The sequence below is a fragment of the Carassius carassius genome, chromosome 17 (assembly GCF_963082965.1).
Source record: "Carassius carassius chromosome 17, fCarCar2.1, whole genome shotgun sequence".
Taxonomy (NCBI): Eukaryota; Metazoa; Chordata; class Actinopteri; order Cypriniformes; family Cyprinidae; genus Carassius; species Carassius carassius.
Window position 1 is genome coordinate 17,530,197 of NC_081771.1, and position 13,474 is coordinate 17,543,670.

Genomic DNA, 13,474 nt, shown 5'->3' on the forward strand with positions numbered 1-13,474 from the left:
TGTGCTTGTGATATGTGGCAGAAAGAAATGCAAAAATACAAACTGGCCAGTACGGGGATCGAACCCGCGACCTTGGCGTTATTAGCACCACGCTCTAACCAACTGAGCTAACCGGCCACGCTATTTATATGGTCAATACTATACATAGGCTACAGAGTTAGCTTACTCACCGTGTTGCTGTATGAATATGAATTTACAGTATTTAATTTAAGCCTGTTTTCCTGTTACAGGGGTCTTATTAAAACATGACAAAAAAAAAAAAACGGAACTTATAGCCACTCAGTACATGTCAAATGATTACAATCGTACACATAAAGACATGGCTCGTTGGTCTAGGGGTATGATTCTCGCTTTGGGTGCGAGAGGTCCCGGGTTCAAATCCCGGACGAGCCCATACTTTTCGATGCGTTTACATCACATGACCGCTCGTTTACCGCGAAAACCGGAGCGCAAGCCCGAGCCGGCGTAAGATGATAGAAATTAAGCCCCAACCCGTCGGGTCCCATCGGGTTCGGGCAAAGATCTTCAGCTCTAATAAGTCCACTTTAAATATTGATACAAAACACAAAAAAACTGATACACTGGAATATAGTGATTAATATTATTATTACTGTTGTTGTTGTCTAAAATTGAACACCTTTGCAATGTAAACAAATGACAGGCTACATTTGTTATTCATATCCTTCACACTGTACTTTGATGTCAGGTGTATAATGTATTTTTTTATTGACATTGATATTTTTACATTTATTTCCAGAGAGATATTATTGAGTTTACAGGCTAAAGTGGTCTTGCTGTTGTAAACACTGTTGCTATTGTAGAAAAAAAATATTTGCGTCACATTTAAAATATAATTATATTTGAATTCATTTCTGAATTGTTTTTATTTTTATAATGATAATTCAGAGAATGAGAAAATCTGAATAAGCCTTACCAGTGTTGTGATAATTATTTTTAAGACAAGTGTTAAAAAATAAATAAGTACTGTAATATAATAATAGTTTAGTCAAATAACATAAAAAAGACCAGACCCTTCGATGCCTGTGAAACTTTTTTCCCTCAAACAGCACGCTAGTGTTACTTCTGCACTACAGGCTACACACAGCAATATAAACAACATATCTGCATGTTCTCGCATCAAATCGTTCTTGTAAAAAAATAATAAGTAAATAAACATCAAAATCATTTAGCTAAAAATGAAACCCCACTTACCAGCTGCCGGGTGTTGAAAATATCCTTTAGCAATTAAAAAATGCGCGTGCGGCGTGAGCAATTGTGGATGTGGATGAATGTTGGATGAGGTCGTCGTCGTCATGTGAAAGGTCATCATGTTGGTCATTTTATTTACGGCTAAATTATTATTAATAAATTCTACTAATATTATGATTGGGCGTTAGGTTACGAGAGCAACCTAAAGTTCTCTTTCAAACATTCATTCGGTATCTCACTATGGGATATAGACAACTCCCGTATTGCAGATATGCTGTCCGAAGCAGGCATGCCAACCAACTCAGTAATGTGTGAAAACAATAACACAAGCCCTCCATGTATTATTCACAGAATAGGATGGAGACATGTGAAATAAAAACAACATCTGCATGAGTGTTTTTTTTTTTACACACTTAGGACGGAATGAGCCAACGAAGGCTCTGTAACATCCAGCCTATAAAACCTGACAAAAGTGTGTGGCGAAACCCAACTCGCCGCCGCACAAATGTCCTGAATTGAAACGCCCTTAAACCCGTCCCACGAGGTGGCTAATCCACGGGCACTATGAGCCTTAAGCCCCTCTGGAGGACTTAGACCCATGCTATTATAACAACATATAATAGCTTCCACCAGCCCGTGGGACAGGCGCTGATGAGAAATAGGTTTACCCTTATGAGAATCAGCCCATGAAACAAATAACTGATTACTCTTTCTTAATCCCTTTGTCCTGTCCACGTAGTGACACAACGCACGGACAGGGCACAAGCGATGAAGCCGCTCGTCTTCCGGCGAGGAAAAAGGGGTGTGATGAAAGGCCAATAAATCCACCTGTCTACAGGCGAAAGTTGACTCGCTCACCTTAGGCACAAACGCTGGGTTAGTCTTGAGAGATACTCGCGAGAAATCGCAGCAAATACCATACAAGAGTTATGAACCAACAAAGCATGAAGTTCACTAGCTCGTTTCGTGGTCGTCAGAGCCAATAACAAAGCAACCTTTAGCGAAAGGAGCTTCAAATCGATATTATCTATCGGCTCAAAAGGTGGCTGAGAGAGTGCGTTAAGGACCGTGGACAGATCCCACGGTGGAATCAACGGCTTTGAAGTCCTGTTCAGACGCTGCGCACCCCTCATAGACTTGCACACAAGCAGGTGTTGACCTATAGTATTCCTGTCAATCCCCACATGGCAAGCAGAAATTGCAGCCAAATATACCTTAACGTAAAAGTTCTTGCAGAAAACACAACACCTCTGCCACTGAACATTGAAAAGATACAGTTTGCCTTTTCGCGCACCACAATTCAATTACATTCCATTTCCTATCATATGCAGAGCGCGTCGAAGCCGCTCTCGCATTTTGAATTGTTGCAATCACCCTCGGAGGCAAACCCGTAACACTCAAATTCAACCTCTCACGGGCCAGGCCCAAAGAGCCACTTTGTCTGGTGCCGGATGAAAGATCTCTCCACGAGCTTGTGAGAGGAGGTCTCTGTGCAACGGGAGAGGCTAGGTCCGATCGCATAGGACCTGGATTATCTCCGTCAGCCACAATTTCCCTGACCAGTATGGCACAATCAGAATTAATGAGTGGCCGCACTCTCTTTTAGAGTTGGTACGATCAGACTCAGAGGAGGAAACGCGTAAAGCAGTACGTTTGGCCATGGGTGAGCCAAAGCATCCACACCCATCGGTAATCCATCTATCACCAGAGAAAAGAATAGGGGGCAATGGGTATTTTTGTGTGAGGCGAATAGATCTACGGCAGCTCGGCCGAACCTTTCCCACAACTGGTTCACTACCTGAGGGTGGAGAGTCCATTCTCCGTACCGAGGATTCCCCCTGGACAGGAGATCTGCCCCACATTCATTATTCCCGGGACATGAGTCGCTCGTAATGAATGAAAATGCTTCAAGTCCCACACAATGAGTCGTCGTACTAGACTGTGAAGCTGGGTAGAACGTGTTCCCCCTTGGCGATTTATATATGCCACCGCCATTGTGTTGTCCGATCTGACCAAAACGTGGTGATTCCGTAGGGACTGCATGAAATGTTTCAATGCTAGAAACACTGTTAACAGTTCCAGGAAGTTTATATGTGCGTTCTGTAGCGAGATGGGCCATTTTCCTTTCGCTATTCTGCCCTCGCACTCTGCACCCCAAACTGTGAGCGACGCATCTGTCGTTACCACCTTTCTCAGAGAAATAGCTCCCAGTGGAGTCCCTGATTCCAGAAAAACAAGATCCCTCCAGCAGCGGAGAGCGCGCAAGCAAGCAAGACTCCTGCGTCGTGCAGAGGGGTGCTACAGAGACTCCGTGAGTGCTGTAGCCCCTCTTTTGACCCAAAGCCAGACCACAGGTTAGGTCGCCCGTCGCTTTTTCCCTCACTGAGGGTCAGTTGGGCGATGCTTAGCCGGTGCTGCCGCAAATGAGGCCCTGCCTCTAGGCTGGGGCTGTTTTGGGTGAACCTCCTTCTGCATTGGCTGCTGAGGTGGGGGGGGGCTAGGGTTTCTGTACCCTGACTGACCCCCCCTGGAAGGAGAGGCAAACCCTGGATGTACGGGTTAGGGGTGGCCGAGCAGTCACTTTCCTGGGAAGGCATGTTTCAAAAACTTCCCAGTCCCTCAGCTCAGCTTGGTATGCTGTGAGCAGTGAGGTGGCATTTAAGGCTCTGACAGCCAGGGCAGAGGAGCTGTAAATTTTTTGAAAAATAGAAGCAGACAACCTCTCTGTTCTTCCTGGCAGAGAAGGAGAGGAGGAGGATAGGGCTGCCCGTTGATTGGGGTGGACGTGACTTGCCACCGACAATTCGACTGGAGGTGGGTTGGACATCCCCAACTCTTCCATATTATGAACATCCAGCCGAGAAAAACCTCTAAACAGGAACCCTATGTGAGAAGGGTTTGTCCCAGTAGCGCCTTATCTCTGCGACTAGCAAGAGCAGCTTCAAAATCCTCGGTACTCATCTTACTGGACCTTTCTGCTGCTTTTGACACCGTTAATCACCAGATTCTCCTGTCCACCCTCAGAAAGATGGGCATCTCTGGAACAGCACTCCTGTGGGTTAAGTCCTACCTCTCTGACAGATCCTTCAGTGTGTCTTGGAGGGGTGATGTTTCAAAGTCACACCACCTTGCTACTGGGGTTCCTCAAGGCTCAGTACTTGGACCACTTCTCTTCTCCATCTACATGACATCATTAGGATCTGTCATTCAGAAGCATGGCTTTTCTTATCACTGCTACGCTGATGACACCCAACTCTACCTCTCATTCCAACCAGATGACCCGACGGTAGCTGCTCGCATTTCAGCCTGTCTGAGTGACATCTCTAGCTGGATGAATGACCATCACCTTCAGCTTAACCTTACGAAGACAGAACTCCTGGTGATTCCAGCTAACCCATTGCTTCATCACAACTTCATTACTCCTCATCAACCATTACTCCTACGAGGACAACTAGAAAACTAGGAATTGTGATGGATCATCAGTTAAGCTTCACAGATCACATTGCTACAACTACCCGGTCCTGCAGGTTTGCCTTATACAACATTAGGAAGATTAGACCCTTCCTGTCAGAGCAAGCAACCCAACTTCTTGTCCAAGCTCTTGTTCTCTCCAGACTGGACTATTGTAATGCTCTCCTGGCGGGCCTTCCTGCATGTACTATCAAGCCTCTGCAATTGATCCAGAATGCAGCAGCGAGGGTTGTCTTCAATGAGCCAAAAAAAGCTCACGTTACTCCTCTCCTCATCAGGTTACACTGGCTACCAGTAGCTGCTCGCATCAAATTCAAGGTACTGATGCTAGCCTACAAGGCAACCACTGGCACGGCACCAACTTACCTAAATTCATTAGTTAAATCTTATGTGCCCTCCAGAAGTTTGCGCTCTGCAAGTGATCAACGCCTTGTGGTACCATCCCAAAGAAGTTCAAAATCACTCTCACGGACCTTTTCCTTGACTGTGCCCAGCTGGTGGAATGACCTCCCAATCTCAATTCGTACAGCTGAGTCTTTACTCATTTTCAAGAAACAGCTAAAGACTTATCTTTTTCGCCTGCACTTAACCAACTAACACTAGCACTTTTCCTTTTCTTGTCTTTTTAATTTTATTAAAAAAAAAAAAAAAAACTACTTATGCGTTCTATACTAGACTAACTGAGACTTGTCATGGCACTTGTATACTGTTGTTGTTCTCTTGTTGACCTGACTGCTTCTATTGTTCTCATTTGTAAGTCGCTTTGGATAAAAGCGTCTGCTAAATGATTAAATGTAAATGTAAATTTAAATCTCTGTGACACATGCTGGGACGGCTGGTAGCAGCTGCTTGACTGGGGAAGCCCGTGAAGGCAGCCTCTTCCCATCATACAAATCCATCTATGTACCCTGGCCCTCTTGCTGAGATGGCCAGTCGATAGAGAGTTTTGCAGCCGCTCTTCTACACATTTCAAAAAGGTCCAGTTCCCCTGGCATGGGGGAGGGGGACTCACCGATCGCACTGCCAGGCCTGGAAGAAAGATTAGGAGGGAGGATAGCGTCCTCTTCATCATCCTCCAAATCCTCCTCTAAGAGACGGGCAATCGTCTCATCATCTTCATCCTCCTCTTCTTTGTCCCCTGCCAAAGGGTGTGATTCAAAGAGGGTAGGAAGTTCCGGAGATATCTCGTCCATTAATTCTCCCCAGCTGTACTGAGCCAGTGGAGCAACATCGTTCATTTCCGCGGGAGGCGTGGAAAAACTCGGGTCCCTTTTATTTGCGGCCGCGACTCTCACTCTGCACTCCAAAGCCCTTAACGGGAACTGAGAGTAGTGTGGGCAGCACTCAGGATTAGAGAGCGCAGCCTGTGCATGTCTAACTCCCAAACACGCTATGCACAGTGGGTGAGAGTCTATAGACGAGATCATCGACCCGCAGAGATTAACGAGATCACCACAACATGCCTCCCGATAATGGGTCTTACCATAAATTATTCCCGTGAATGCTCCGGAATCGTAACACCGTACACCACTTAACGTGAGGGAATATTTAGAGAAAAAGCAGTAACCGCTCGATAAGAAAATGAGAACCCGCCTTGACGTGCTGGTCCCCAATGCTAAATAAAATTACAAAAAAAGAAGAAAGAAAATATTTACTTTAACAGAGATTATTTTCCCATCCAAAAAGCAGCTGCATTTGGTGACGTACCTAAAAGTCGGCTCGTCCGTGAACAGTTTAGCGGCCATTATCGAGGATCTGCTGAGGATAGCTTCCAAAAGATCTTCACGGGGAAGAGAACTAGAATGAGGTGGGGACCGTTATGCAGTGGTATAAATTGGGGAGGCGGGACTTCCTCATCACTGTTGTGATTGGTCTGTCAACCGACAGACCTGGTGTAATTGGTGCTTCCAGGATTGATCACGCCCGAGGTGATTCCCATAGTGAGATAAAGAACGAATGTTTGAAAGAGAACACCCCTGGCCAAATGCCCCCGGAGGGCATCTCTTCCCACTTTGATAATTACTGAAGTTACCATGTTCTGAACAACACATCCTTTCTTTTTTCCTCAAATGGAATCTATCTAGGTGGTATAATAAAAATATTTGGACTTTATATCTAAAAACTGCCTCAACTCAGCACCAGCAAGCTTTTTAGCTAGACAGTTAGCATCAGCTAACAATATTTACTTATTTTCAGTATGGTTGTAAATAAACATTCATATCTGTCTACTCAGCTAGTTAATCCAAACAGAATAAAAAATTATACTGTTTAATTAAACAGACGTCACATAGGGCTAAATGCGTAGCATTGTAATAAAACCGGTAACGTTAAGGCAACCTTGAGGTTGTCTGCATTCAAGCATTTCAGTGGGCTTAAATAGATCACCCTTTACAGTAGATTTAGTTCACAAACAACTGACTGTTTTGACCTAAATATGAGTTTTCAGTTACAATAATTAATCTTAAAATTCGACATTAGTAACTTACTTTTAGCAGCATAAATCGCGCACGCTCTGAAAATTCAATTCAATTCAATTCAAGTTTATTTGTATAGCGCTTTTTACAATACAAATCGTTACAAAGCAACTTTACAGAAAATTATGTTTCTACAATATTTAGTAGTAGCTTATAAGTGGTGACTGTCAGCTTGTGCACCTATGACATGATTTTTAGAAAAATTAATACAAGACGTAGTCAGCCAGACGATGAACATTATTAATAATTAATAATTATTATATGATGCAGTCACACTTGTAGCAATATTTGTTAGTTCTGTTGTTGATTCAGGGTCAGCATCATCTGAGGTCCTCTGAGGGTCAGCATCATCTCTTCTCAGGTGTTCTGGATCCAGACTGGAGCTTGTGTAAATCCTAGTTACCACGGGATGTAAATGAAATGTAGTGAAGTAAAAAGTATGATCTTATGCTTCGGAATGTAGTGAAGTAAAAGTAAAAGTTATTCAAAATAAAACTACTCCAGTAAAGTACAGATACTTAAAAAATGTACGTAAGTACAGTAACAAAGTAAAACTACTGATTACTCCACTACTGTCCACCACTGATTAGCATAATCCCACCTAATTACTATGCTAATTGCGTGTCTAGGAACGGAGTGGAAAATTATTGTCTACCTTCTCAGGTTTGGCTCCAGTATATTACATAAATGCAAAAAATAATAAGCTATATGCGTAGACTGGCTATACGCCATACATGATGTGTGACCACCAAAGAGTTTAGCCACCTGAAAAAAATGTCAGGCGACCTTCTTAAAACGACCGGCTGGTGGCGCTTGAGAACGATTTGGTGGCACAGCGTTTTTCCCTTTGACTGTCTATGGTTTTTCCAGCTGAGTTGTTTTAGTTGATATGGCATGGAATACTAACTGTGTATTATATTAGGATTTTTCTAAATATAATAAAGCAGTAACCAGCAATTTTCACTAGGATGTTTAAAGTTAGGTATTTGTACAGTCCCGCCCCTCCTCTACGACAAAGCAGATACCTGCGGCCACCTAGGTAAATAGTGACGAGCGCTGCCTGTTACAATGATCAACTTAGCTGCAAATAAATAAATAAATAAATAAATTAGAAATACATATAAAATAATAATAATAATACATTAATTACAATTAACAAATAAAATTCAAAAAGAGGGAAATTATTTTGGCATTGCATCAAAATTCAGTGTCATCAGTTTGCCAAAAAGAACAACGGTACATTTTACGCACAATTTGCACGTGGTAGTGAGCAGGTGTACATTCATATCAAACTTAACTAACATTTAAAAAAAAAATAAAAAAATTAAGGAATTCGAAAATTTATGTCAGAACGCCTTTATGAACGATTTATACAAAAAATCTTTCTGCTAGTGTTTCATGATTGAGGCCCTTTGTCCATTTTTGTCCAGCTTTGGCTGGAGCTGAGCCAGAAACAGACACGTCATTATAACCAACCACAAACGATTCTGTTGAGCTTATGAATGCAATGGCCAATCAAAGACGTTCAGATGAGTCAAGGCTGAAATGCGGTGTTTTGTTCACTTGCTCGCTGACTGTGCTGATGAAAATAAATAAAATTTTAATTTCACAGTGGAAACAGCTTCAGTGATTTAAATGGGAGTTTTTAAGAGTGCTTGAACTCAGGCCAGACTGTGAAAGTGAAAATGTTCTTTGCTCTCTGTAAAATGAAAATGTTATATAGTAACTTACAATAGGCCTATTGTTATTAAATTCACATTAAATACAAAGTCAGTCGTATTAAAAATATTTTACGGCATGACACCCGTTTCTCGTACTTAAAAAGTCGGGTTTTTATGTGTAGTTAATAGATTACACTACTTTGCCCATCCCATTATAGATCAAATAACAAACTGGTACAAAATGAATTTACTTACACATGTTTGAGAATCGAGATTTCCTGTTTGGAAATATTTCGAATAATAACAATAATATGAATAAAAAACAAAACAAAACATAAGCCTATATCAGTAAGCCTAGGCCCTATATACAGTGCCACTGCAAATTGCAACTAGTTGTGTCTAAGATTCTCTTCTGATTTCAAGCTTGTTGAATTTGGTAATGAGCTTATTTAGGGACACACAAGGCTTATCACTGTTTATGTTTTGACATTAAGCGAAATACGCAGGTGAACACGTGCTAGCCCTTGTTTTGTCAGATAGTTAGGCATCTGTTAGTGTATAGCGCCTGTCTCTGTGTTTGTATAAGTGTGTGGATTGCAGCACTTCTAAGGTGTTCACTTACACTTTGAAGGTCTTCCCATCTTTGCTAGTACTTTTTAACGGATGCAACGGTTGCTCTCATAGGAGCTTAGAGGCATAATCATGGTACAATTAAGATAATTTCAGAACGACAGCTGGTGGGTAGAGAAGTAATTTTCACACCTCCTAATCGAGGAGGGCTGTCAGATTAAGATAGAGAGGTGATTTGAGGGAAATTGTCTTGGCCAAGACTTTGGAGTGAGGCCTAGGTGGCCGCAGGTATCTGCTCGTCCGTGTCTACTGCTGCCCAGGAGGAAATTTGGTTTTGATTTGCCACACTGGAGAGATCATGGGAGAGCCAGACTTCCTCCCCATGTCTGCTGGGATTTGTCAATTTATTACCAGCGTCTTCTGCCCACCACTACAGCTGAGCTAGACTGAAAACTTCCTCAGCCCCTCGCTGTTTTTGTTTTCTCTGGGTTTAACCCCTCTTTTAATATATACATAAAAAATTATATATATTTTTTTCTTAAACCTTCTTAAAATCTTAAACCTAACTCTTACAGAAAACCTGTCTGCATTGTTACACTTTCAGATAAACATCATTAACTATTTTTAATGTTTGTTGTTGTTGTTGTTGTTTTTACTTGCATTTGTGGTTTATGGGGACTCTACATAAGCAAAATGGGTTTATACAGTTCAAACTGTATTTTCTATCGCCCCCTACACCAGCCGTGGACCTAAACCTACCCTTTACAGAGTACTACTGGCAATTTTTGAATTTCATAAAACACTGTTTTAAATGTTTATTTTATTATTTATTTTATTTTACGAGGTCATTATACACATTTGTGTCCTCATAAACCATATACCAGTACACATGCACATACATAGGTTTTTTGATTCCACGTTCAGCTGAAAAATTAAATGTGGTATTTGTACACTGATTGATTGTTTGTTGTTTTTGTTTTACAAACATTAAGCTTTTATAGAAAATGCAGTTATTTATTAGAGCTGGGTTCTTACTGTTAAACATGAATTATTAATTTGAATTATTCAGTGAATGTGTAATTGAATGGCAGAGCATGTGTTTGGTGTTGTTGCTTAATGTCCACTAGATGGCACCCATACTTCGTCGATATAGAGAGATGGGGGCTAGTGTCATTTTCATTTTAAATCTACGGTGAATATATCAAGGGAATGTGTTTTTGAAAGTATGTAGATGGATAACCTAAAGACTTGACGACAAAAAAGCTACGGAAAAAGATACAGCTCATTGAACACTATGTGGGGTAAGTTGTCACACATGGAACCAGGGGTTCATTGACATTAATTTGTGAAAAATACATAGGCTATTTCTTTGATATCTATAATATTCAAAAGAAAATCCTCCTTCATTTAATGAATATGTGAAAAAAATAATGAATTGGAAACAAACAGATAATGTAATTTAAAGGGATAGTTTACCCAAAAATGGAAATTCAGTCATTAATTACTCACCTTAATGTCTTTTCAAACTTGTAAGACCTTCACTCATCTTTGGAACACAAATTAAGATTTTTTGATGAAATCTGAGAGCTTTCTGACCCTGCATAGACAGCAACACAACCACCACATTCAAGGCCCAGAAAGATAGCAAGGACATCATTAAAATAGTCCATGTGACATCAGTGGTTCAACCTTAATTTTATGAAGCTGCTAGAATACTTTTTGTATACAAAGAAAACAAAAACAACTAATTTATTCAACTATTTCTTCTTTGAAGATGAACAAAGGTCTTACAGGTTTCTCTATCTTTTCTTCTTATCTTTTGTCTGCTCATTACAGAAAGTTTTTGATAACAGTTTGCATGCTTCAAAATCTTAATGCATTTCATTAAAGTTTGACACATGAAGCAATAGTGAAGAAAAAATGTTATTTACTTAGCATACATCTTTTTATTGCAACAATATATTGCAGGTCAGAAAACCATTTATTTGGGGTTTACAGGTTCCTCTATCAGAGCAGTGCCTAATGACAGCTGACTGTACATTTTTTGGAAAATGATGACAGTAATTGATTTTACAAACAACAGTGCATCCTGCGAGTGAATTGATCCACGTCAAACATACCTGATCTCATTTACACAGTCCTATTTATACCAGATAAACTCCACATTCTAATCTATTTCAGTAAATGGGTTTTGTGTAGTAGAATGCACTGTCCTAATTATTGAATTGCTTTGAATGGCCAACATCAGTGAAGACGGTGACCATTAGTGGATGGTTTCCAACCACTCGGGTAAAGCATGATCCGCATAGTCAATAACAAACACCGCCGTTATGTCTCCAATGTCTGAATGTACAGAGAGCAATCAAGAGAGAGAGAGACGACCTATTCAGAAATGAGTGACTCCTTGGGGGCCAGTATGAAAATATGAAGTACTCTGACTGAGCTCTAGAAAAGGATTAATCATTTTAAATGCCACTGAAATTAAAAGGCCCCGAACAATAATTACTTCTGCTTGCTGTTGCCACCCACGCTTCCCATGACTTAACCTGTGGTCAAAGGGGGCAGAAGGATGTGTACAACCAATCAGTGAAGCCGATGCCTCAGCTCTGTTCTTTTCTTCCTCTTGCGCTCTGTTCTTTCCTTCCGCTTTTTAATTGATATTCCGGGTGCTTTTCATCAAAGTCCTCCTGGGTTCAACTTTTCAGAAGCAAAACTTGACAGTGATATTTCAATCGAAATCATGCCAGAGGTAACGGCTCTACTCCAGTGTTTTTGAAATATTTTTGAAATAGTTTTTTTCAGATTAGCGGTCAACTGATTATTATTTTACATTTGGTTCCAATCCTGAATATGTGGATGCACCAACACACTCTATATTCAGAATTTGTACAAATGTTACATTTTAGTGTAATTCTAATTTGAAAGATATCACTTGCATGTTTCTGTGCAATCTGCTTTAGGGATGGAACTTCATGCTTTTTTTTTTCCTAAAAAAAAAAAACCCCACAAAAAAAACCTTAACTGTATCCCAATCACATATTTTCCTACTAAATAGTAGGTGAAAACATTATGTAAAAAGAGGATTATGCCCAAATTTGCCGTATTCGTAGAGTAGTAGCTAGGCAAAAAGTTTCCATATGACCTATATCTATTGAGATTCAGAAGTCTGCATTTGATGGACACTTTACTATCATGAGGCCACAGGACAAAATTGGTAAAGTAGCAGTGAAGCAACATAAACGATGCTGGTAGGTCTGATAACATTGATATCCTGACAAATGTAGTGTGTCCAGATTACATTCATACTAGATATTCAAACATACTTACAGTATTTGAATACAGTATACAGAAAATAGTGAAGTTTTCTCATCAGACTGGGTTGGATACACCTTCACTTCGCTTTATTAAACATGACATTTGTCTTTATTGTCAGAGCCCTTAACATATTTTGGCAAGTTCTGTCTCGTTAATGATGGATTCATATGTTGTTGTTTTTGTATGTGTATGTTGTGTGGCAAGAGGTCAGTGCATTTGAGATGATTGTTTTTTTTCTTATCTGTACGTGAGTGTGTTGTTAGACAGTGAGTAATGTTTTTTTATTGCAAGCACTTTGGTGCTGGCACGACTCGCTTCACTGAGCTGTGACACAGGGGTGCCATTCAGAGCCAAAGCATGTGATGAGACTGTAAACACACTGTTGTCTTTGCATTGTACCTTTTCTTTCCAGATATTTCTGGATGAAGGGCACTCAAATAGTTTTTCAATTGGATTCATATTTTTATATCAATGTTGTTCTCACTAGGGGCCCAAAGCAAACTTCCATGGGGGCATCAAGATTACAGAATAAGCATTAAAAAAGCAAATTCTTTCCAGTTAATCACGAACCACTGAAAAATCAAGGGCTCTTTGAATATTATGTGCAATGGGAAGCCTTGGAATCAAAAAGGTTGAGAACCCCTGGTTTACAAGTTAATCAGCAAAACAACATTTGCATAAACAACTTTTTTGCTTCTATTTGAGGATCGATGCTACACGATTAGTCTACTTTTGCTTACAGTGAATGTGTAAGATTCAAAACCGTGTAGGCTG

General features: G+C 40.6%; 2 non-coding genes across 2 annotated transcripts; one reads left to right on the forward strand and one right to left on the reverse strand.

Annotated features, from left to right (window-relative positions):
- Nucleotides 1-43: 43 nt before the first annotated feature.
- On the reverse strand, nt 44-117 carry trnai-aau (transfer RNA isoleucine (anticodon AAU)). Its single transcript has one exon. It is a non-coding gene; the product is annotated as a tRNA-Ile (tRNA).
- Nucleotides 118-321: 204 nt separating this feature from the next.
- Nucleotides 322-393, forward strand: trnap-ugg (transfer RNA proline (anticodon UGG)). The gene has a single exon. It is a non-coding gene; the product is annotated as a tRNA-Pro (tRNA).
- The last annotated feature ends 13,081 nt before the right edge of the window (nt 394-13,474 follow it).